Source organism: Sorex fumeus, unplaced genomic scaffold (assembly GCF_029834395.1).
Source record: "Sorex fumeus unplaced genomic scaffold, SorFum_2.1 ptg000128l, whole genome shotgun sequence".
In the NCBI taxonomy this organism is placed as follows: Eukaryota; Metazoa; Chordata; class Mammalia; order Eulipotyphla; family Soricidae; genus Sorex; species Sorex fumeus.
The window spans coordinates 21,913,039-21,934,999 of NW_026606185.1; the positions used below are offsets into that span (position 1 = coordinate 21,913,039).

General features: G+C 43.3%; 1 protein-coding gene across 1 annotated transcript in view; it reads left to right on the forward strand.

Annotated features, from left to right (window-relative positions):
• The first annotated feature begins 5,393 nt into the window (after positions 1-5,393).
• Positions 5,394-21,961, forward strand: part of LPIN2 (lipin 2) — an 85,208-nt gene continuing 68,640 nt past the window's right edge. The window contains exon 1 of the mRNA XM_056137947.1: positions 5,394-5,562. The gene's annotated coding sequence lies outside the window, so the exon portion shown is untranslated. The remainder of the gene's footprint in view (positions 5,563-21,961) is intronic.

Consider the following 21,961-nt stretch of genomic DNA (forward strand, 5'->3'; position numbering starts at 1 on the left):
CTAGGTGAACTAAAAAATAATGTTTTTATTTGATTGAAACCCAATCATGAACAACTTTGTTACTCTGTATATAACTGTGATTCAATTTAAATTAAAATTTTTTTAAAATTACAAATAAATAAATGTTTCAGTGATGGGACAGTGGGGTGTGTGGGGGGGGTACACCAAAGGGATCGTACAGTGAGGAAGGCTTTTTGGTCTTGCACACATTAGACCTGGATTCAATCCCTGGCACCCCATATGGTTCCCCAAGTCTGCCAGGACTGATTCCTGCTACAGAGTCAGGAATAATCCCTGAGCATGGTTGGGTGTGGCCTCAAAAAATAAAAAGAAGCAAAAAATGTTTTCTTTAGTTTCCAGTTTCCCTTTTTGGCATCCCACCTTCATTGAGTCATCTACTAACCCCTCCACTTAAGGCCCGGTACTTTCAAGGCTACCAAAGTTCATTGAAAATAGGTTCAATTTAGGAAAAACCCTCCTGGTAGATGCCAGATTTAGGTTCTGTTTCCTTCTCCAGGTTCTTCTCTTTATTCTGTCCTGTGTGGCATCTAGCATATATTTTAAACATTTGACCCGGTATTTTTGTGATTGTTTTCAGCGGAAACTTGCCGAGCAAACCATATTGCAAAAGATGAAAATGCTTGTTTGTTTTTTATTAAATATTTATTGAATGCATACTATGTATAGAACAAGTGCTGTGATTGTCGTCTGTAAGTAAATGGCACAAGAAAAGGACATACTCAAAATGGTAGTTCAGTAGCAGCAACTAAGGGAGGATGGTGGGAACTGGTACTTAAGAACACAAGTTTGAAAGTCCACAGGCCTGGGGAGGAAGCCTAGGACCAATGGATCTTTGTTGTTCAAAAAAATACATACACTGGAAACAAAAATGTTAGTTTTCTCAGATTTAATCACCTCCCCTCTGGCTGCCAAATAGAAATCACACTCCTTACACTACAGCCTTATTCTAGGGAAAACCCTTCCCCACTCAGGATTTCCTCAAACAAACCTCAACTCTCAGATTCTCTCCTTCTTCATTTTTGTTTTGCTTTGTTTTCGTTTGGGGGCCATACCTGGTGGTGCTTGGGTCTAGTTCTCTGCTCAGAGATTACTCCTGGTTTGGTGCTCAGGGAGCACTCCTGGAGGGCTTGAAAGACCATGTAGGGTGCTAGGGGATTGAACCCAGGCCATCACTAAATCAAGTGCCTGACCTCTTACTATCTTTCTAGTCCCTCCTTCTTTTGAAGAAAACTTAAAAAAAAAAAAAGAATCACCATGAATTACAAATTTATTCATGATTGGATTTCAGTTGTACAATGCTTCAGCACTGATCCCTTCACCAGTATCCACTTCCCTCCACCAATGTCACCAGTTTTCCTTCTGCTCACCAGCCTGCCTCACTATAGCAGGCACTTTTTTTAATTTTTCTTTTTTCCTTTGAGGCACTGAGATTTACAATACTGATAGGTTTACAATACTGATAGGATATCATGCATATCACTTACCTTCTTTTATCGTCCAGACTTCCTTCTGTCATTGCCATAGTGGCCCCTTCCCTGAGCTACCCCTCAACTCCCCTAAAGGTCCCAAGATTTCTATTAAGGACCAGTTCTCCAGCTCTTTATTTCTATTGCGTTTGGGCATTTAGTAGCTATATCCCACATATGTGTGAAGTCATTCTGGTCTGTCCCTCTTCCTCTGATGTATCAGCATGATACTCTCCAAATCCATCCATGAATCAGGAAATTGCATGACATCATCTTTTTGTAAGGCTGAGGAGTATTCCATTGTATCTGTGGACCATAGCTTCCTTATCTAGTCATTGTTCTTGGACATTTGGGTTGTTTCCAGATGGGGGTACTGTGAACAGTGCTTCACTGAAAATAGGTGTGTAGATGTATTTTCTGCATTGAGTTTTTGGGTCCTATAGGAGTAAATTCCCAAAACTTAAATTACTGGGTCATATGGAAGCTCAATTTATAATTTTTTGAGGAATGTTCACATTGTCTTCTAAAAAGGTTGGACCAGTGAACATTCCAGTGAACATACTGGCAGTGAAAGAAGGTCAGACCCTCCTTCTTAACTAGACTCCTTCATAAAATTTAGAGAGCTGGAAATTAAAGATAGGAAGGAAATGTCTTACTGGCAATTTCTATTTTCTAGAGCTGCATGAGACAAGGAGAATGCCTGGATGAATACTTATTGAGGGAAAAGAAAGGTAGAAATGCAAAGGAAAAAAAAGTCAATATTTTAAAAATCCTGTTGGAAAGGGAATGGTTGAAGCATATATGTAGAAGGAGCAGGAGAAAAAGATGGGGAGAAAATGTGTCATAGATATGGTGCTAGCGAACCTGGACCTTTCTCTTTAAGCAAATGATTGCCAATAACTTGTTTCAGGGTCAGATCTGCAATCCAAGATGGAGGGTGACTAGAACTGTCGACTGTGAATTGAAGAGATTGTACAGCAAGTAAGGTCTCTGCCTTGCATGTGTCTGATCTTTGTTGAATCCCTGGTACTGCCTGTGGTCCCCTGAGCATTGCCAAGAGTGATCCCTGAGTGCAGAACCAGAAGTGGCCCTTGAGCACTCTGGCGCATAGCACCTTTCGAAAGAAAAAGTAACCAAAGATCTGGAAGGTCAGAGATCAGCTTGGATGTCCGTATTCTGGAGTCATTCTGAGGCCACGATGGGGTTCAAGCATGGAAGACCCCGAAGGCTGAGCCAGTAATGCTCTGGAGAGCATGAATGAGTGAAAGGGAAAATAGGATTTGAAGAACTTGTGTCCTAGAAGGAGAGGGAAAGAGTCATTTCTGGCGAGGATGACTAACTGGCACATGGTGCAGTGTGTCAGGGAAGAAACTCAGGAGGAGCAGGTTTGAAGCACAAACAGGATGGGTCAGACTTGGACTTCACTGTGGCTGATGCTTGTGGCGCTGTGTGAAGCCCTGGGGCTCAGGCCCTGCTCCTCAGAAGAGTTCCAGCCAATGAGAGGAAGAGGGAGTTTCAAGAAGGAAACTGTGGTCAGTCACAGTCACGTCAAGCCAAATGAAGGGAGTGAGAGAGGATCTGAAAAGGGTCCCGGGTGTTCAGCAAAACAGAAAGTCTTGGTTGGGTTTAGCTTGAGCAGTTTCAGGGGTAGAGGAGAGGGAAAGAGAATCTGAAGATGAGGAAGAACAGAATGGCCTGTCTGAGGAAAAGCTGTGAGGAGAGTCCATGGGTGAAGGGAGAGAGAAAGAGACGTTAGCTTTTCCTCTGCTTCCTCTTATGTTGTGGGAGCCTCAACCTGCCATAGCTGAGATAGATCCGGGATGGGAGAACAAAAATGACACTTGGAGGAACGAGATTCCACTGTGCTGAGCTGGAAGGTGGCGGGACTCCCCCGACATCCCTGTGGAGTGAAGGGAATTTCAGGATTTCCACACACTTCTGTGGTGTCAAGGTCAGGAAGCAAAGGAGTTGCATTTGACACATATTTAATGAGTCCCTGCATTGCTTAACTGGCAGGCAGAGGATGAGGCCGTCACAAAGGGTCCTTCAGAGTCAAGCATCAAAGCGTAGGATGTGCAGCAGAAGGGGTGTTCAGGATGCTCAGGACTTGCCGAATGGTGATCAGCAGCGTTGCTGCCAAGGGAGTGTATAGCTGAGGGGGAGGACTCTACTTGGGGAAATGAACAAAAGGAATGCAAGCCCCAGTTATTGCAAGGCCTAGGCTCCAGACACGAAGCTAACCAAGACTCTTTGCAGGTAATCCTGCTGGATCCCCAAACCCCATGAGAAAGGCATTGCCATTTTCATTTATTGTTGGCTGGAGTTCTTTTTCTTGCATCGCTACCATACATCTATATTGGAATAAATAGAATATTTTTAAAGAGGAGGGGAAGTGCTAGCACTTACTCTTTTTTTTTAAAATTTTTATTAGTGAGACACCATGAGGTACAGTTGTAGACTTACACATTTTGTGCTTGGGTTTCAATTATACAATGATCAAATACCCATCCCTCTACCAGTGCCCATTTCCCACCACCATGGATCCCAGTATCCCTCCCACCCCCCACCCCCCCACCCCACCTTGTCTCTGTGGCAGGGCATTCCCCTCTATTCTCTCTCTCCTTTTGGGTGTTGTGGTTTGCAAAAGAGGCGATGAGTGGCAATCATGTTTGGTCTATAGTCTACTTTCAGCATGCTTCTCCCATCCTGGGAGGATCCTCCCAACACCCTTTATTTGGTGCTCCCTTCTCTATCTGAGCTGCCTTTTCCCCTAGCATGTGTGGCTGGCCTGCAAGCCATGGAGCAAAATTCCTGGTACTAATCTCGGCCATTCTTGGGTGTTGGTCTCCTATTTTGTTACTTTATGTTCTCCAGATGAATGCAATCTTTCTATGTCTATCCCTCTCTTTCTGATTCATTTCGCTTAACATGATACTTTCCATGTAGTACCACGTGTATGTAAATTTCATGGCTTCATCTTTTCTAACAGCTACATAGTACTCCATTGTGTAAATATACCGAAGTTTCTTTAACCAGTCATCTGTTCTCGGGCATTCAGGTTTTTTCCAGATTCTGGCTATTGTAAAGAGTAGCACTTACTTTTTTTTTTTTTTTTTTGCTTTTGAAGGCAAAAATTCCTTTATCTTGTGCCAGCAATCCATATCTCACTATATATGTATACATATAGTTTCTGGGCCTCATCTGGTGGTACTTAAAGATTGCTCCTGGCAGGACTCAGGGTCATGCCCAGTGACCCTGGGCCAGGGGCAAAGATCAAGCCTGGCCTCCAAGATGCTCCAGTCCTTCGGGCTCTTTCTGGGGCCTACAAATGTATTTTTAAATGAGGTGTGTAATAGCATTGCGGGGGAAGGGAAAAAGGACGGACTGGGTAGAGAATTAGCCAAACAATGCAGACGTGTTCTTGGTGATCAATAGCAAAATAAAAAAAAACATTTGCCCCTTAATATATATCATATATACATTTTATTTTGTTTTATAGTTTTGTGTTATATATTTTATATAAAATACATAAAACTTTGTAAAAATGTAATGTTTATACATTAATGATAGCAAATATATTTTTGCACTTGAGCCTCTTTTCTTTTTTTTTTTTTTTTTTTGGCAACTGGGCCGTTAAGTTTCACGTGATTGTCCCGGGGCCCAAAAGAAACTTCACACAAACACTTGTTTCAAGAAGCGTCGCCCTGGCCCGCTCCCAGTCTCGGGAGGTGGTGGGGGAGGGGGGAGGGGGGAGGGCTTCGCGCCGGGCGGCCGGGCAGCGGCCGCCAGGGGGCGGCGGAGCGCGGCGTCACGTGGCCGGGGCGGGGCCTGCGCGGATCCCGCCGCCGCGGCCCATTCATGAGGGCCGCCCGGCTCGGCTGCGGCCCAGGCGGCTCGGAGGCTGCGGCGGCGGCGGGAGCCCCGGCTCGGCGCGCGCCCCCGGCCGGCCCCGCCCCCTCGGCTGCCCGCGGGCCCGCCCGGCCCGGCCGCTGGTCGCCGTCGCTGTCCCGCCGCCGTCTCTCCGCAGCTGCCCGCGGGACGCGGGCTCGGGCCGGGAGCGGAGCCGCCGCCTCAGGTGAGCGGGCCGGGGCCGCTCGGGGACTCCGGGGGCCGGGTCGGCGCGAGTCGGGGGCCGGGGCGGGCGGGCCCGGAGGGGCGGGGGGGGCCGGGCGGGGAGGGCTGCGGCGGCGGCTCTCGGGGAGTCGGGTCCCCTCACGCCGCCGGGGACACCGTCCCTTCACCCCGAGACGCGCGGCCCGCGCCTCTGCCCGCCCCCGTCCCGGGGGGAGGGCGCCGCGGCCCGGGACCCGCGCGGGGCTGCCCGCTGCAGTTGGCGCCCAGAGCCCGCGGAGGGGTGGGCGACCCGGGGAAGCCTCGGCGGGGGCTCCTTCCCCCCCCGTGCTCGCCGGCCGTGGCGTCTCGCCCAACTTTCAAGCCCCCGGCGCCTCTCCATTTCCTTCACTCGCACACGAAGACACTTGACCTCGCTGGAAAATTGGAATGGCATTTTGAAGGCATTCTTAAGAAAAAGTGGGGGGGGGGGGGGGAATAACCCCACGGAATCAGAAAGATCACCCTGCCTTTTCCGAAAATGCTGGAATTCTGAATAATCGGAAATGCCCCGCAGGATTACTTAAGGCTAATTTGAAAACACCAGTCTGGGCATCATTTCCCCCCCCCCCCCCCTCACTTATTTTCTGATTGAGACACACGCGCACACGCACGCACGCAAAAATGTTTGCTTTGGTGTTGAACCAGGCCTTACGGTTTATTAAAAATCTGACTCGGCTACTTGATACTCTGACTATACGGAGTCTGCCGAGAATATTTACAAAGTATTTAGTGGCGCATAATGGTTTCTGTGTTGGTGCTCTGATGGAATTGTGTTGCTGAAAGCCGGCACAGGGCAGAAAGAGTCGCAGGTGGAGCCAGGTGGGTAGAGGCAGGGTGATGTGTGGAAGGCTGAGGGTGCAGTCTGTACTGGGCGGCTCCTCTAGTGCAGCGTTTTCGGTTTGTTTTGGTTCGGTTTGGGGGCCACACCCGACTGTGCTCAAGGTTTTTCCTGGTTCTGCACCTTGGGATACTCCTGGCAGGGCTCAGGAGACTATTTAGGCTTGCTGGGTTTGGAACCGAGATCACCCAGTGCACAGCACGCGCCCTGCCCGAAGTTCTCTCGTAGTTTTTGCCTGTAGACTTGTCTTGAGCTGGCCATCCCTAGCCCTAGTACTAAAAAGCTCTACTGTGAACAGCACAGGCCAAGGCTGGGTGTGAGAGAGATTGGGCAGTGTGGGCAGCTTCCGTTTGATTCTGCTGTACCCTACCGAAGCATCTGCACACCCAAATGTTGATGGAGAAATTGGTCTTCGGAAGCTGAGGATGAGAGTCTGGAAGTGGGGGTCTTTTAATAGATGATGGTGTGGTTGAAACCTGCAGAGGAACTCTAACGGGCTGGGAAATGGCAGCATCTGAAAACCATGGAACTCTAAAATCAAGCCACGGTTACAAAACCAAATCACGGGGTCTGCTGGGACTTGATGGCCTTTGTTGCTGCATCCTTGTAGCATTAAAGATACTCATCACCTTGTAGTTTTTGGTTTACTGGCCCCCCTGCCTCATGCACTTGATGGGGCCCTTGAAGGCCAAATCTAGCTGTCCATGGCAGATGCGGAGCCACTTTTGCAAGAACCTTCATAGAGGTCCATAGAATCCAGGCGGCAGTGTGACCTCGCCTATGACATGAGCGCTGGTGGCACTTCCTGAATAAGTTCATTCAACTTTTCCTGAGTTGGTAACTTTGGGTGAATAATCCTGGCAGCAGCCTTACCTTTAGTGGTGGCAAAAGGTTAAGTGGAGCCAGTGAGCATTACAATGAAAATCTTGGGTTTAATTTTAAATATAGCTTGGTTCCCTGTGTCAGTATCTTGGTATGCATACTTATAGACATTGAATATATTGGGGATAGACTCGGCTTATACCTCTAAGGTGACTGGCAACCCAAGTCTGACCTGAGATGTCCTATATTTTTCCTTTTAATGGCTGTCACTGTTTGTGCTCCGTGGTGATTTGGAATCTTAATTTTGAAATTCCTCTTTTACCTCACATTCCCTTCATTGCTAAGTAAGTCATATTTCAGACAGAGCCCTTGAGGTTTTTTTTTTTTTTTGACCTGCCTTTTGCTTTCTTTATGGTGAAACTGCTCAGAACGTGGTAGGCGGTCTCCAGTTGGCAGAATCCTGTATATATTGTCTTATTATAACTTTGACACTGTTTATTACAGACAGGAGTAGTAAGCTTTATGTCACATGTAGGTAATAGAGTATTGGAGTGAGTTGCTTTCTTGGTGATTTAGCTAGCAGCTCTGTGGGGTTTGAGGAATTTACCTCCCCTGGCCTTTAGCTGATTCTTTGGTGGCACTGTTGCTAACACCAGGCGCTGAATGCCCTGTCCATGCTTCTGTCCACCGCTTTTCCATGTACTCAAGACAGCCAAGCAGTGACCTCCCTCCCTCCCAGGAGTCAGATGCGAGCATGTGTATGCTGGGTTACTACCAGCCTCTGCTGTCCTCTTCAGCCCTTGTCCCTTCCTGATCAACAGCCAGCCGTGGCCCAGATGGCTACACCCTGCCCTGAAGTCCTGTGACTGGATGGTCATGCCTTAGTTTGTCCTCTGTTGAGTGGGAGAAGAGAAAAAGAACTGTCCAGAGATAAGCCATGCTGTGCTGTGAGATAAAGCAGCTCTTGCTCTGCCCTTTCGAGCTAGAGTGACACAGTGTACTCCTTTTCGGCCTGAATTGCCAACGGCCCTTTCCATTCATTCCCCCCCAGCCTTAGAAGCTAACTTTCCTGGCTCCCCAAGAGTGGGATTAAAATTAAGAGAGGAAAAAAAAGAGCCAGAAATTAATAAAACTACCAAATGAACAGAGCATCAACTCCTTTTCCTACCTTCATTTAACTTTTTAATTTTATTTATTTATTTATTTATTTTGCTTTTTGGGTCACACCCAGCGATTCACAGGGGTTACTCCTGGCTCTGCACTCAGGAATTACTTCTGGCGGTGCTTGAGGGACCATATGGGATTCTGGGAATAGAACCCTGGTCGGCCGTGTGCAAGGCAAATGCCCTTCCCGCTGTGCTACTGCTCCAGCCCACTACCTTCATTTTAGAGCTATACAAAAAGACCAGAAAGCAAGATGGTTGGTACAGTGGTTAGTAATGTGAACTTTTTTAGTTACTTATGTCTAGTATCTCCTAGTTGCGTGACTATGCAAGTGTGTTTAAGAAAGGAGGGTCTGCTAGAAAGTGGACTCAACCTGTTTGCGTCTGGGGCTAGGACCTCGGTGAGTGCAGCCCTGGGCTCTGTCCACAACACCTACAGAAGTGTGGAAGGAGGGTCGCTACTTTTGTCATCTTTGAATTTTGAACTTCATTGTGTACAGTTTATACCCATTTTTAGTATCATACATTTTCTTTGTATTTTTGGGTTTTGTTTTGTGCTCACAACCAATGGTGCTTAGGTTGCTTCTGGCAGAACTTCTGAGGGTGCTGGAAGAGATCATCTGGGTCTTCTGCATGCAAAGCTCACACGTCAGCCCTTTGAGCCAAGTCCCAGTCATGTGACATTTTCAATAAGCATGTCCACACCTGAGGGCTGGAGCGATAGCACAGCGGGTAGGGTGTTTGCCTTGCACGCAGCCAACATGGCCGACCCGAGTTCGATTCCTCCGCCCCTCTCGGAGAGCCCGGCAAGCTACCGAGAGTATTCGATATGCCAGACACAGTAATAAAAAAGTCTCCAATGGAGACGTTACTGGGCCCGCTCAAGCAAATCGATGATCAACGGAAGGGCCTTTACCTTTACCTTTATGTCCACACCAGTTTTTTCTACAAGGAAACACTAACAGAAAATCATTTCTTGGGATGTTCTGGATGCCTGGTGGATTGCTCTTTTCTGACTTTTGGAGGCCTGTTGAAACAGTTTAAAGCCGTGGTTCTCAACCTGTCCTTTCAACCTACCTGCAGACCACCTTTGACAGGCCCTACTTTACTGACCAAAGAACCAGCAGTTAATAACTACAGAGCTAGGCCTGCGGTTTTTTTTTTCTTTTCTTTTTTTGGGGGGGAGGGACAAGGGGCATACCCAACTGTGCTCAGAGATTACTCCTGACGAGGCCCCAGATACCGTGTACAGATCCTATGGCAGGGATTGAACCTGGCTCATGCGATGCAACCACCTTACCCTCTATGCTATTACTCCAGTCAGGGCCTGCAGTGTTAGCCCTTTTGATGCCCCAGGACCAACACTGGTCAGCAATGGTGATTGAAAACCACTGATGTAGACTGACGTAGGAACCAGAGAGATAGTGTGATGCTTGCCTGGCACTAGGCCTGCCCAGATGTGATCCCTACATCTGCATACACTCCGTGAGAACTGCCAGGAGTAAGCCCTGAGCAGCATAGTGGGTGTGGTTCAAAAATCAAAACCAAAAAAACCCGAAAACAAGCCAAGCAAAATCACCAGGTACTTAAGAACTCTGAATTGGTGCTCCTTGGGTTCTGGTGTCTTACCTACCAGTCCAGTCTCTAAAGTGGACATCCTTAATGTAGCACTGTGTCTTCTTAAAGAACCTGAGTCTAGGAATGATTGGGATTACTGAAGAACATAGGAAATACAATTTTTGTTTTCTTTGGATGCCAAGTGCATTTTATTTTTCTTTGCAAAATACTCTAAAATGTTGATTTACATTATTTCTTAAAAAATACTCAACATATTTTGTATAAGTAATGGTAACTATTGAAGGTTATAATCATAACATCTTCTTACCTTAGAATTAAACAGGAACAGTGCTTATGTAGGGAACTATCACTTAATATATGTTAAGCAATTATTTTATCAGAAACAACTAATTTTTATTGTAAGGGTTTCTACTGTTACAGGTAAATATTCTTGGACGTTTGTTTTGAGCTAGGTGGGAATTATGCTTCGCCCCCCCCCCCCCCCACCCGGCCCTGCTCAGGAATCACTCATGGCAGGACTTGGGAAACTCCAGGTGGCGCTGGGAATTGAACCAGGTCAGCTGCACTCATGGCAAGCACCTTGCTGGCTGAACAACTTCTTGGGCCCCAATAGTTGCATTTTCTACAGGAAGACACTGAAACTGGAAAAGTTATTGAAGCCATACAACCGTGTAGTACCTTTGACTCCCATTGACCCCATTACCCCTGTTCCCACCACACCAAGGACTAAAGAAAAGTTCTCATAAATATTGGTTGTTAATAAGTACCCTTTGGCATGCTTAAACCAATTTCAAGGTTTTATTTTGATCTCATAAGAGAAAACAGCTCATTCATACTATGGGCTGGGCATCTTTTAGCTGCTCTATAGGAGAGGCCTTGGGTTTCTTTGAATGACACTCAGACTATATCAGACAAAAACTAGCCAAGAAACTAGTAGAAGGAATTTGGCTAAGACTTCTGTGCACCCTGCTTGGAATAAGCCAGATGATGCAACACTGTTCCGTATCTACCTTCCAACACACAACCATATTGCTGGCCAAGTCTGGAGTAAACACAGCCAGCCACTAAACTCAGGCCAGATGCAACTGCCCAGGTTTGTGTGAGAGAAAGGTGGTTCTGTGTCATTTGGGGAAAGTGTTAGAATATTAGGATACTATTTGAGACTTGGTACCTTGGTGTGCGACATGTGATCTTCAGGGCTTTCCCTGGTGATTTTGACATTGCTAATGAGAGAGAGATGAGCTTTTTAAACTCCGCTTTGTGCAGGACCGCACTGTGCCAGTGTTGACTTAGTATTTCTTTGCTGGTCTGCACTTCCAGCTTCTTGCCTGCTCACAGAGCTCGTCACAATACCTGTAGTGTGACCCTTTAAAACGGGTAAAAATAAATAAATAAATAAATAAAACGGCTAATACTGTCGAGGCTCTGAGGTTGTCGTTCTCTTTCTTTACTCATTTGGACTGTCTTGATCACCACATCTTCAGATAAGATCTGTCCCAGTGGAGTTTTTTTTTTTTGTTTGTTTGTTTATTTTTGTCTCTTGCCTCTTTATTGGAGTTCCCATGGTCTTCTTATACTGTTATTGAATTAGTGTATTGAATTCGGTATTTATGAACTTGTCAATAGGAAGAACCACTCATGATACAAATGCTTTCATAGATATTTAGGAATTCCCAGATTCACAAGTACACTTTTGATATACTGTTAATTCATTTTTCATCTTGAGTAAGGGAATAATACATCTGGTGGACTGTTTCTCAGGATCTGGTGAGGTTTCGTGATGGGATCAGTGACACACCCGCCCTCCCCCCCCCACCACCACCAGGTGCAGGGTCAAAGGCTGGGCGGTCTCTTGTAGCACCAATGTCTAGTTCCCAGAGCATTGGATAAAAAGGGAAACAGGAAAAAATCTCTCTTTCTCTGAAATAACTTAGAGCTCTGTAGGGCAAAGTTTACTTCCCTAAAGCAGAATATTATGAAACTGGAGCAGGGGGGGATTGATAAGGAAGTACTACGTGAGTGATTAGAAAAGAGTCAAAGCATGTATTATGGGCAGAGCTTTGTTTATACTTTAGTGCAAGACTGTAATGTTTAATTGAAAGCTCAATCTTTTTACTTGTCTTCTGGCCAAAGGAAGTAAAATGCCTATTATGTTAGAAAAGCCTCTCCCCCAAGTAATTAATGCCTTAGTAGAGATTAATTTAAAGTTTGAGTTGGTTCTTTTGTCTCTTTAATGAGATAACCTGAAACTCACATGGACTAGCAGGTGCTATCTTGAGAGTTGGAAAGAGTTTTTCCTAATTATCAGTGAAACAGCAGCAGATACCCCCATTCCATGTTTATATCTGTCTGATGTTCAGTTTCTTTTCCCTAGTTGCTTTCATTCCTGTAATGTTTTTTATGGAGCATTACCACCTAACAGTTCTGTTGATCTTTATTTTTTAAAATATATATACATATATATATATAATTTTTTAATAGACTCTTTTTTAAAAAATCAGTGTTCTGAGGGTATATAATGAAAACACTAATTTGTTTGTTCTGTTAACTGATGCCTGCTTCCTGAAACAGCCTCTTGGAACTATTTTATCTCTTTCTTGCAGGATTTAACTCCATGTTTGTATTCTTAAACTGTTGTGGCTCGTTTTTTCTGTTAGATATTCTCGATAGATTTTCTACTATACCATGTGAAGAATCTCTTTTAAAAATTATTTATTGGGAGTAATACTGGTTTACAAGAGTATTAATGTTCATATGTTTGTTGGGTTGAATTGTGATTACCCACACCCACACCCACCAATACCTACTGTTCTGCTCCCGTAGGCCCCTTCTCTTAACACCCCCTGCCTGTTCTGTAACCTCAGTTTTGTTGTCAAGAGTTTAAGGGTTTGCTTTCATTGGGCACGGTTTATTCTCTTGCTTTGTTTCTTTACCTACCAGATATGAATGAGGCCACATGGTGGTTGTTATCATTCTGACTTCACTTAGCGTGATCCCCTCCAGTTCTGTGTTGTTGCAGAAGACAAGAAGTCGTCTTTTCTTACAGCTGAGTAGTACTGCATTTGTAGATATACCACAGTTTATTTGCCCATTTACGTGTCTAAGGGGCATTTGGGTCATTTCCAGATCCTGGCTGTGGTAAATGAACATAGGTGTGCACGTATCTTTTTGACTTAGTGTTTTGGGGTAGATATGTAGGGGTGGGGTTGCTGAATCATGGTAATTCTGTTTTTTAATCTTTTCGTAACAGTACACTGTTTTCCTTAGAGACTGAATCAGTTTTCATTCCTACCGATGTTGACATTCTCTATTGATTTCATATAGGAATCCTATAAAATTCCTGTGACTGAGGGTTTTTAAGCATAAAACATTCACACTGGTGTAAGGTGATAGTTCATTGTTTTGATTTGCATTTCCCTGATCATCAGTGATGCTGAAATATTTTTTCATAAGCCTGTTGTACATTTGTTTGCCTTATTTGGAGAACTGTCTGTTCAATTCTTCTTTGCATGGGGGGGGTCAGTTTATTGAGTTTGTAAATGCTTTATATGTTTTATATATTAGCTCTTCAGATGCATGGAGTGCCAGTATCTTTTCTCACTCAGCAGGATGCTTTTTGTTGTAGTGATAAATTCCTTCAGAAGGTTTTTAGTTTGTAATCCCATTTATTTTTGTATTTTCCTTCTTTGCTAATGGAGTTGAATCACTAAACCTATACCACTAAAACCAATATCATGGGAGTTTTTGGCTGTATTCATTCAATATATTTTAAGGATTCAAGTCTGATATCTAAATTTTTGGGCCTTGGGAATCCAAATTTGTTTATGGTGTGAGATAGTGGTCCAGATTCATTCTTTCGCATGTCAGGAATCAGTTTTTCGAGCAGTAACTGTTCAAGAGGGTTTCCTTCCTCCATTCTGTGCTCTTAGGAAGATTTGTCTTTTGTATAACTTTTCTCACACTCATTTTCTTTTACCCTCTAGATATGCCTGGCAGAATTTTTAATTTTCACAATATTTAGTATTTATATTTTTATGAATAATGCTTAGAACTAAGGAGGCATCATGGGTTTATTTCTTCTTCAGTTTAACTCGGTTTTCTCTGGAACTAATTGTTTTTGCTGACAAGTACTCCAGCACTGCCCACGCTCTGTGCTCTGTGCTCACAGCCCCAAGCCCAGGCCTCTCGCTGGCAGCTGCACTCTCCAGAGCACAGAGCCTCCCCTGACTCGTTTACTTCCCACCTGTGTCCTGCATTTTCCTTTTTCCTCATGCCTCCTTGTTTTGCCAGCACCTTTGTGAAAATGGGATCACAGGAGTTCAACTCTTGAGTTTCCACGTGTCTGAACATTCATTCCTTTAGTCTGGCTTCAAACCTAATTGATGGGGCCACTTTAGAATGCTAGAATGGAAATTGCTTTTCCTTAGAATTTTTACCTGTTTTGGGAAATCCCAAGCTTTTAAAAGTTCAGTTCTTTCCTTCTCCTTACTTCTTTTCATGCTTTTTCTCCTTCCAACGTAGACTTTTTTTTCTGGGTGGGGGAAGGCGGAGTTGGGCCTGGATTGGGTCAGTGTGCAAGGCAAGCACCTTCATCCCTGTACTAGCTCTCTGGCCCCCTAGGTTAACTTCTGTTAATAGAGGCCTTCTCCACTGGAGCTGGCGGAAGGAAGTCTCAGGGCCCTTTACTGGTGGTACTGGAGTTGGGGGGGAGGGGCCCTATCATGCAGAAGTGAAGCTTGGGCTTCATGCATGCTTCATGCTGTCCTCTGCCCTGCCTCTCCCTCCCTGTTTTACATTATAGATTCTTCTTACTGTCTCATCTCATCTTTAATGAACTGCCTTTCTTTGTGTTGGTCCAGCTCAGGCAGTCCCCACACCATTCCGGGGATGCCAGGGAAGTGCCCTCACACCTAGCTGACCCATGAACCTGTGGTCCTGGCTTTGTCCTGCACACTTGCACCTGGCTTGAAGGCCAGAGTGCAGATCAGAAGGGCAGAGAAGCACTGGGAGAATGTAGTGGGTGCTTCTCCTTGTCGAGTCTCCTGCAGAGTTGCTCTGCTCACAAACAGCTGGGGAGGCGGTGGCCCAAGGCTGCTGCTGAGCTTTATGATGAGGACAATTAGCAGAAGCTCTCCGTTTGGAGATGCATGTCTCTGTCTTGGAGCTTTGATGCACCTGCCCCATTGGGTAGGCTTTGGTCTAAACAAAACCAGTACTGCCTGATTTTTTTTCCCCGTCTTCAGAAACTTGACAGCTCTTCCATTTCCCATCATGTCCTCTAACCATCTTCTTTGTACTTCTGTAAATGATTTCTTGTAGGTTGCTTTACAGTTAAGTCAGTGAGTACGTGGCTTTCTTAGGGCTGCCTGTAACAAAGTGCATCAAATTGCAGAGTTTAAGCCACAAAAACTCAATCTCCCAGACTGTACGCCTGAGGTTGGATACAGAAGGTATCATCAGGCAAGGCTGGCTTATCCTGAGTGCGGTGAGGGACAGCAGTGACGCTGCTCTCTCAGCTCCTGGCAGTGTCGCTTGACTTCTGGGTGGCACATGGAAGCCTGTCTTTATCTTATACAGAGTTTTCCCTCTGTGTGTTTCGGAAGGGGGGGGGACTGTCTAAATTTCTACTTTCTATAAGGAAACCAGTTATACTAGGTTAAGATAAGGTCTGAGTGACCTCATTTTCAGCTGATTAACTCTGTAAAGTGCCTGTTTCCAAATAAGGTCACATTTTTAAGGTGCTGAGGGTTAGAACTTCATTGTTCCAATTTTCTGAGAACCACAGTTCAATTGTGAAAGTGAGAGAGGAATGAGTATAAAATGTATGACATCCTCTGTGCTTAGTAGATTGTCTAGTCATCGTAATTTTTTTTAAAGATGCTTTTAACTTCATGGAAGATTGGAAAGTAATTTTTAGGTTATAACTGGAGATTTGTATGACTGCTTAAATTTCTGCTCATTTCCTGCATGTTTAATAACTTGTAAAACTGTGAGTCACCACATTTTCTACTCTTGCTTTATTTCTAAAGTAATTTGAAGGTTGGCAGAATAAAATTAAAGAAAGCAGTAGTGTTTCAAGAAAGTAAATCCTGACTGCAGTAAATCTGCACTTTATTGTAGAACTCCACAGATTCTTGGAAAATGCAATGTTAAGTAAAATAAATTAAACAATGTTCTATCAGATACATGATCAGCTAGATCCTAGTGCTTTACCTCCCCTGTTAATGATATTACATAATTTTTTTCAAAGTTGAATCCTCCAGAACTTTTTTAGTTTTATTTCTTGGTTTTGGGCCACATATGGTAAGCAGGTTCCCCATCACTATACTGTCGTTCCAGTCCTCTAATACTGATTTTTGTCCTGTGTAGCACCTAAATTTAAGATGGTTCGGGGGGGGGGGGGGCGAAGAATACTAAGATGCTGAGTAGTGGCAAATGGTTTTGCTATGTTTTAGCCTTCTGAGATGACTTAAAGATAGCCCACGTGCCAATGGAGTTAAGTAGAGTGTCACAGAACTAAAGTTTTATACCAAAACTTACTGAGGCCAGTCTGATTTGGACCTAGGTAGCTGTAGCCAGTAATTTTTACGTTAAGACCGTTCCCTGTATTTACAGAGTTCTGACCCAGGATAGTCTTGTGTGGAGTCTTTGGGGCTAGAACTTGAATTAGATTTGTACTTTTTACACAAATAAGCTGAAGGGTGTACCTCAGCTAAATGGGTTTTATTCATGGGAAGCAAAAGCAAATGAAAAGAATTGACAATTGAAGTGAGACTTGGATTTTAAAGCTTTTTACCCCTGGTTTTTGGGCACACTCCACAATGCTCAGGGGTTATTACTATCTCTTTGCTCAGGAATTGCTCATGCTGATGCTCAGGGGTCAAATCTAGGCTGGCTGTATGCAAAGCAACGCCATATCTGTTGTACTATGACTCTGGCTCTTTAGAGCATTTTTCAAACTTTCCTGGGTCCCTTGCTAAATCCCCTTGCTGGCTGAGTTCACCAGACAGTGAGTGCACACGGTGCTGTGACCCAGGACCACAGGTGACAGAGGTCCCAGTGCCTCACTCACCACAGGCCAGCGATCAGGCACACAGCCCCAGGGACTCCGAAAAGACCTGTTTTAGATGAGAAAATTAAGCCTAATGATAATCACTGACTAGAAGATGGTGATATCTATAGTTAATAGTGAATATATTCTTATTTCTACCTTGGGGCTTTGTTGACAATGCTTCAAGTTTCAATTTGAATTTAATTGCATCATATGTTTGGTGGTAAAACATAATATGAAGTTTGCCTGTTTAACTGCTTTTTAAGTGTAATTCAGTGGCATTAGTTACATTTGCAGTGTTGCGCAACTATCAGTACTGTTTCCAAAAGCATCCCAAACAGAAACTCTGCCGTTAATTCCCATTCCCATAGCTCCTGACAATTGCTAATCTTTTTTACTGTATGAATTTGTCTAGTTGATACACAAGGGGAATCATACAGTATTTGCCCATTTTTGTCTAGGGTTGTTTCTTTTAGCATGTTTTCAAAGTTCTATTAAAACTTATTTTTTTAAGATAGAGGCCCCAGGGGCGTTAGTAGAAGGGCCAAGCATTTGCCTTGTACATGGCTGACTCCATTTTGGTTCCTGAACACTCCAGGGAGTGATCCCTGAGCTCAGAGTGAGAAGTAAAGATACAACCCCTGGGCTCTGCCCAGTGTGGCTCAATCCCCCCTCCCCTCCCCCCTCCCCATCCCCTGGCATATCCCCAGCAGGTTTAAAAAGAAAAAAAAAGGCTGAATAATATTTCATTATATAAAACATAAGTCACGAATAGCTTAGCTTTTGATCTAGGGTGGGCTTTATATGGGCTAGTAAACTGTATCAGTGTTCTTTTATCTTTTTATACCTGTGGACCAGCACCTTGCCCTACACTGGTCAGTCACCAGCAGTTAGATCCAAAGCAGCAGACCAGTGGTGTTCAGCCTTTCTGTATCTGCAGACTGGTAGTGGTTCATGAACCAGAGACTGAACAACACTGACCTTATATCAGCTAGCTTTGTGTAATTTCACTCTTTAATATATGCATGATGATGAAATAGTCTAATGACGCAGGCTCAGAGTCTCTCTCTGTTAAGCATCACCTGACTGCTACATTTTGTTTGTTCATCTGTTGAGGAATCCTTAGATTATTTTTATTTTTCTATATTAGAAATAAAGTTGCCATGAACACCGGTATAGAATAATGTGTTTGAGTCTCTGTTTTTCATTCTAAATTTAGGGATATGGCCTTAGGAGAGGAATTGCTGAATTTTATGGTAATTCTGTGTCAACTTTTCACTTTTTGTTTTGTGATTTGGACCACTCCTGGCTATGTTTATGTGTATGGGGCTCACTCCTGACTCTGCACTCTGGAATCCTGGCAGGACTCAGGGGATCATATGTAGGACCAGGAATTGAACCCTAGTGATTTAGTGCAAGGCAAGTGTCTTATTCTTGCCCACTGTGCTATCTCTCCAACCCTATGCTAGTTTTTTGAAGAACTTCTAAATTTTTTTTCACACTGAACACACCATTTTAGTTTTCACCTAGTTTTTCAAAGGTTTTAATTCTTTCTCAAAGATTTTTTCTTTGAAAAAATCCAAAAATTAAAAAAATATTTAGTTTTTCATTTAATAGTGTTTCGATGACTGTGAATTGGTGTTATGATGGTTTTAAATTAGTTTGATTTGAATTTCCTATGTACTTACTGGCTACATACTTCCTTTGTACTTACTGATTTCTTTGAAGAGATGTTTATTCATGTCTTTTGTTTATATTTAAATTGAATTGTTGGTCTTTTTGTTGTTGAATTTCAGAGTTTATAATTGTGGATGAAAAACTCTTAACTGGACGTGCAAATACTTTCTTTCTGGATGTTTTCTTGATAATGTCTTGTGATGCTAAAAAGGTTTGTTTATCTTAATTAAGCCCATTATACCTACTTTCTGGGCTTATTGAGTTTGGGCCTTTATTGGTCCATATGGAGGACTTCTTTTTCTTTCTTTCTCTTTCTTTCTATCTTCCTATCTCTTCCTTCCTTCTTTCTTTCTTTCTTTCTGAGATTAAGCTTCTTGTTTTGGTATCTGGAAATCCAGTGTTCTGCATCATTTGTTGAATTATTTTTTTTCCCCCATTTGATAGACTTGGAATACTTGTCAGAAACCTATTGACCATTGATGGGTTTATATCTGAGCATGTATTTTGATTCCTTTGATCTTGCCAGGGCCTCTCTATTTTGATTACTGTACCTTTGTAATAAAGATTTGAACTTTGTAACTTCTAAAAAGTTCTCTTGGGCTGGATAAAACAGGGGCGAAGGCAGCCTTGCATATGGCTGCTCCAGGTTCAATTCCCATCACAGCCCATGTTTCCCCCACACTGGATATGTGGCCCACCTCCCAACCCTCCCCCCGCAAATAACTATCTGGTGACCTTGTAACTCAGGTAATCACATAGTCTGCATCTCTGTCTTCTGTAAAATTAGAAAATATTTCTTTCACAAGAGTTGTGTGAATATATTATCAGTGATAATATATGAAAGACTAGTTCCGGGGTGTGACTTAGTTAAGAACTAGATAACAGTGCTAAGTTACCAGTATTACATTTTCTTACACTTTTAATATAAATACTGAGTTACTGTGCAGTTTTATTATGAACATTTAGCTTGAATTATCAATATTTGCTTATTGGTAATTATATATTACCAATTATACATTGAAAAATTATACATTATACAAAATTGCATGTTGAAAAACTGAGGGCAGTCAATATGCTGCAAAGACTACTGATGTTACATAAACAAAATATCATCTCACTTTTTGTACCTCATAGGCGAATTGTAGATTGAAGTAAATACATTGAGCTTTTGAAAGACAGTAATCTAGAAATTCTGTGTGTGTGCTGCCACAGAATCCCCATGCTGGGGATTTAACTTAGTGGTGTACATGTGAAAAGCATTCACATGGAAATTTTTTTTGTATTGTGTTATTATTGGGGGGGGGGACAGGATGTTGAGTCAAAGGCTCACTCCTGGCTCTGCTGTCAGGAATCAATTCTGGTGTTGCTCAGGGAACCATATGAGATGCTGCAGATTGAACCAGGGTTGTCTGCATACAAGAAGGCAAGTGCCTCTTACCCACAGTACTATCACTGTAGCACCATATTTGGAATTTTTTTTTTTTTGGTTCAGGGTTTGGTTCAGTTTGAGGGTTTCCAGAATTGAACCTAGGACTTCACTCAGAGTATTGTTCCCGGGGTGTCACAGTGTTGGGCGAGAGTATCCCTGCAATGTTACTGTCCAGAGGATTAGAGGTCAGAACTTGGCTTAGACCCAGATTCCTTAAACTGAAGTGCATGCAGAGGATATTCTAAGCCAAAGAGTAGTAAATGTTGAATATTAATGGTGGGTTTGGTTGAAAACACTTTTACAATGTAGTTTTAGAAGATTTGGTTTATCAGAAGATGAGATAATTATTTATACCAGAACCATAAATGCCCCCCGCCACTTAAACACATCACTTTATCATAAGTGAAAAAGAATGAACATACCAGAGTAGAAAGCAAAATGTTTTAGTTTTAAGGAGCTAATATAAGTGTTCAAGATTGGAGGGTTATCTTTAGGAGGGGAAGTCACTATATACTTGAAAGTCAACTCAAGGGACTGTTCCTATTTTTCTCTGTAGAATTGTGTGTATTTGATATTATCCTGTTCAAAGTTTGGGGTTTGTGTGAAGATATAATGAAACACTGAAACCTCAGTAAACTCAGTAGTAAGTTACACTACTACATTTTTGTTGTGAAACCTCAAAAATGTCTTAGTATCCATAGAAAGATTGCATTCATCTGGGGAACATAAAGTAACAAAATAGGAGACTAACGCCCAAGAATAGCTGAGATAAGTACCAGGAGGTTTACTCCATGGCTTGGAGGCCAGCCGCACATGCTAGGGGAAAGGGCAGCTCACAGATAAAGAAGAGAGCACCAAATAAAGGGTGTTGGGAGGATCCTCCCAGGATGGGAGAGCATGCTGAAAGTAGACTATAGACCGAACATGATTGCCACTCAGTGCCTCTTTTGCAAACCACAGCACCCAAAAGGAGAGAGAGAACAAAAGGGAATGTCCTGCCACAGAGGCAGGGTGGGATGGGGGGAATGAGGGGTCGGAGGGATACTGGGTGGTGGAGAATGGGCACCGGTGGAGGGATGGGTGTTTCATCATTGTATAACTGAAACCCAAGCACAAAAATTTGTAAGTCTACAACTGCACCTCATGGTGTTTCACTAATAAAAATTAAAAAAAAAAAAAAAAAAGGATGTCTTAGTATCAAGACTTTTTTTTTCTTAGTTTTGAAGAAAGCGTATCAGCCTCTTTAGGATTATTTTTGTAGGTAAGCTGAATTACAGTTATAAAAATGGGAAGAAACCTTTAATGTGTGGAAGATCAAAAACCCATCCATCTCTAAATGAAACCGGTCTTATTTTCTGGTGCGCTCTGATCCCTTGTATGTTTACTGTCTGCATTTTCTCCTCAAAAAAGCAGAACTACATATAAATTAAGTCCCTTGCTCTAGAATAATTGTGGTGAAGTATATGAAATTTTTGCAACCCAGGCTTTAAAAAAGAATTTTTATCTTTTACTAATCAAAACAACTTGTTTTCTCATCTCTCTTTGATATTCCAGTAGATATGGTGGTATTCCACAGTGTGGCCACTGGAGGGTGTGATTTCCTTTCTAGTTTTGTGGTAAAATCATACCATAGTTTGTGTTGTAAAGGTATTCTACTGAATTAATTAGCAAATTTCAGATAGGTCATTTCTGATTGATTGATTTTTTTGGTGTGTTTTTGGGGGAGCTACACCTGGCAAAATTCAGGGCCTACTCCTGGCTCTATACTCAGGAATCACTCCTGGTGATGCTCAGAGGACTAAA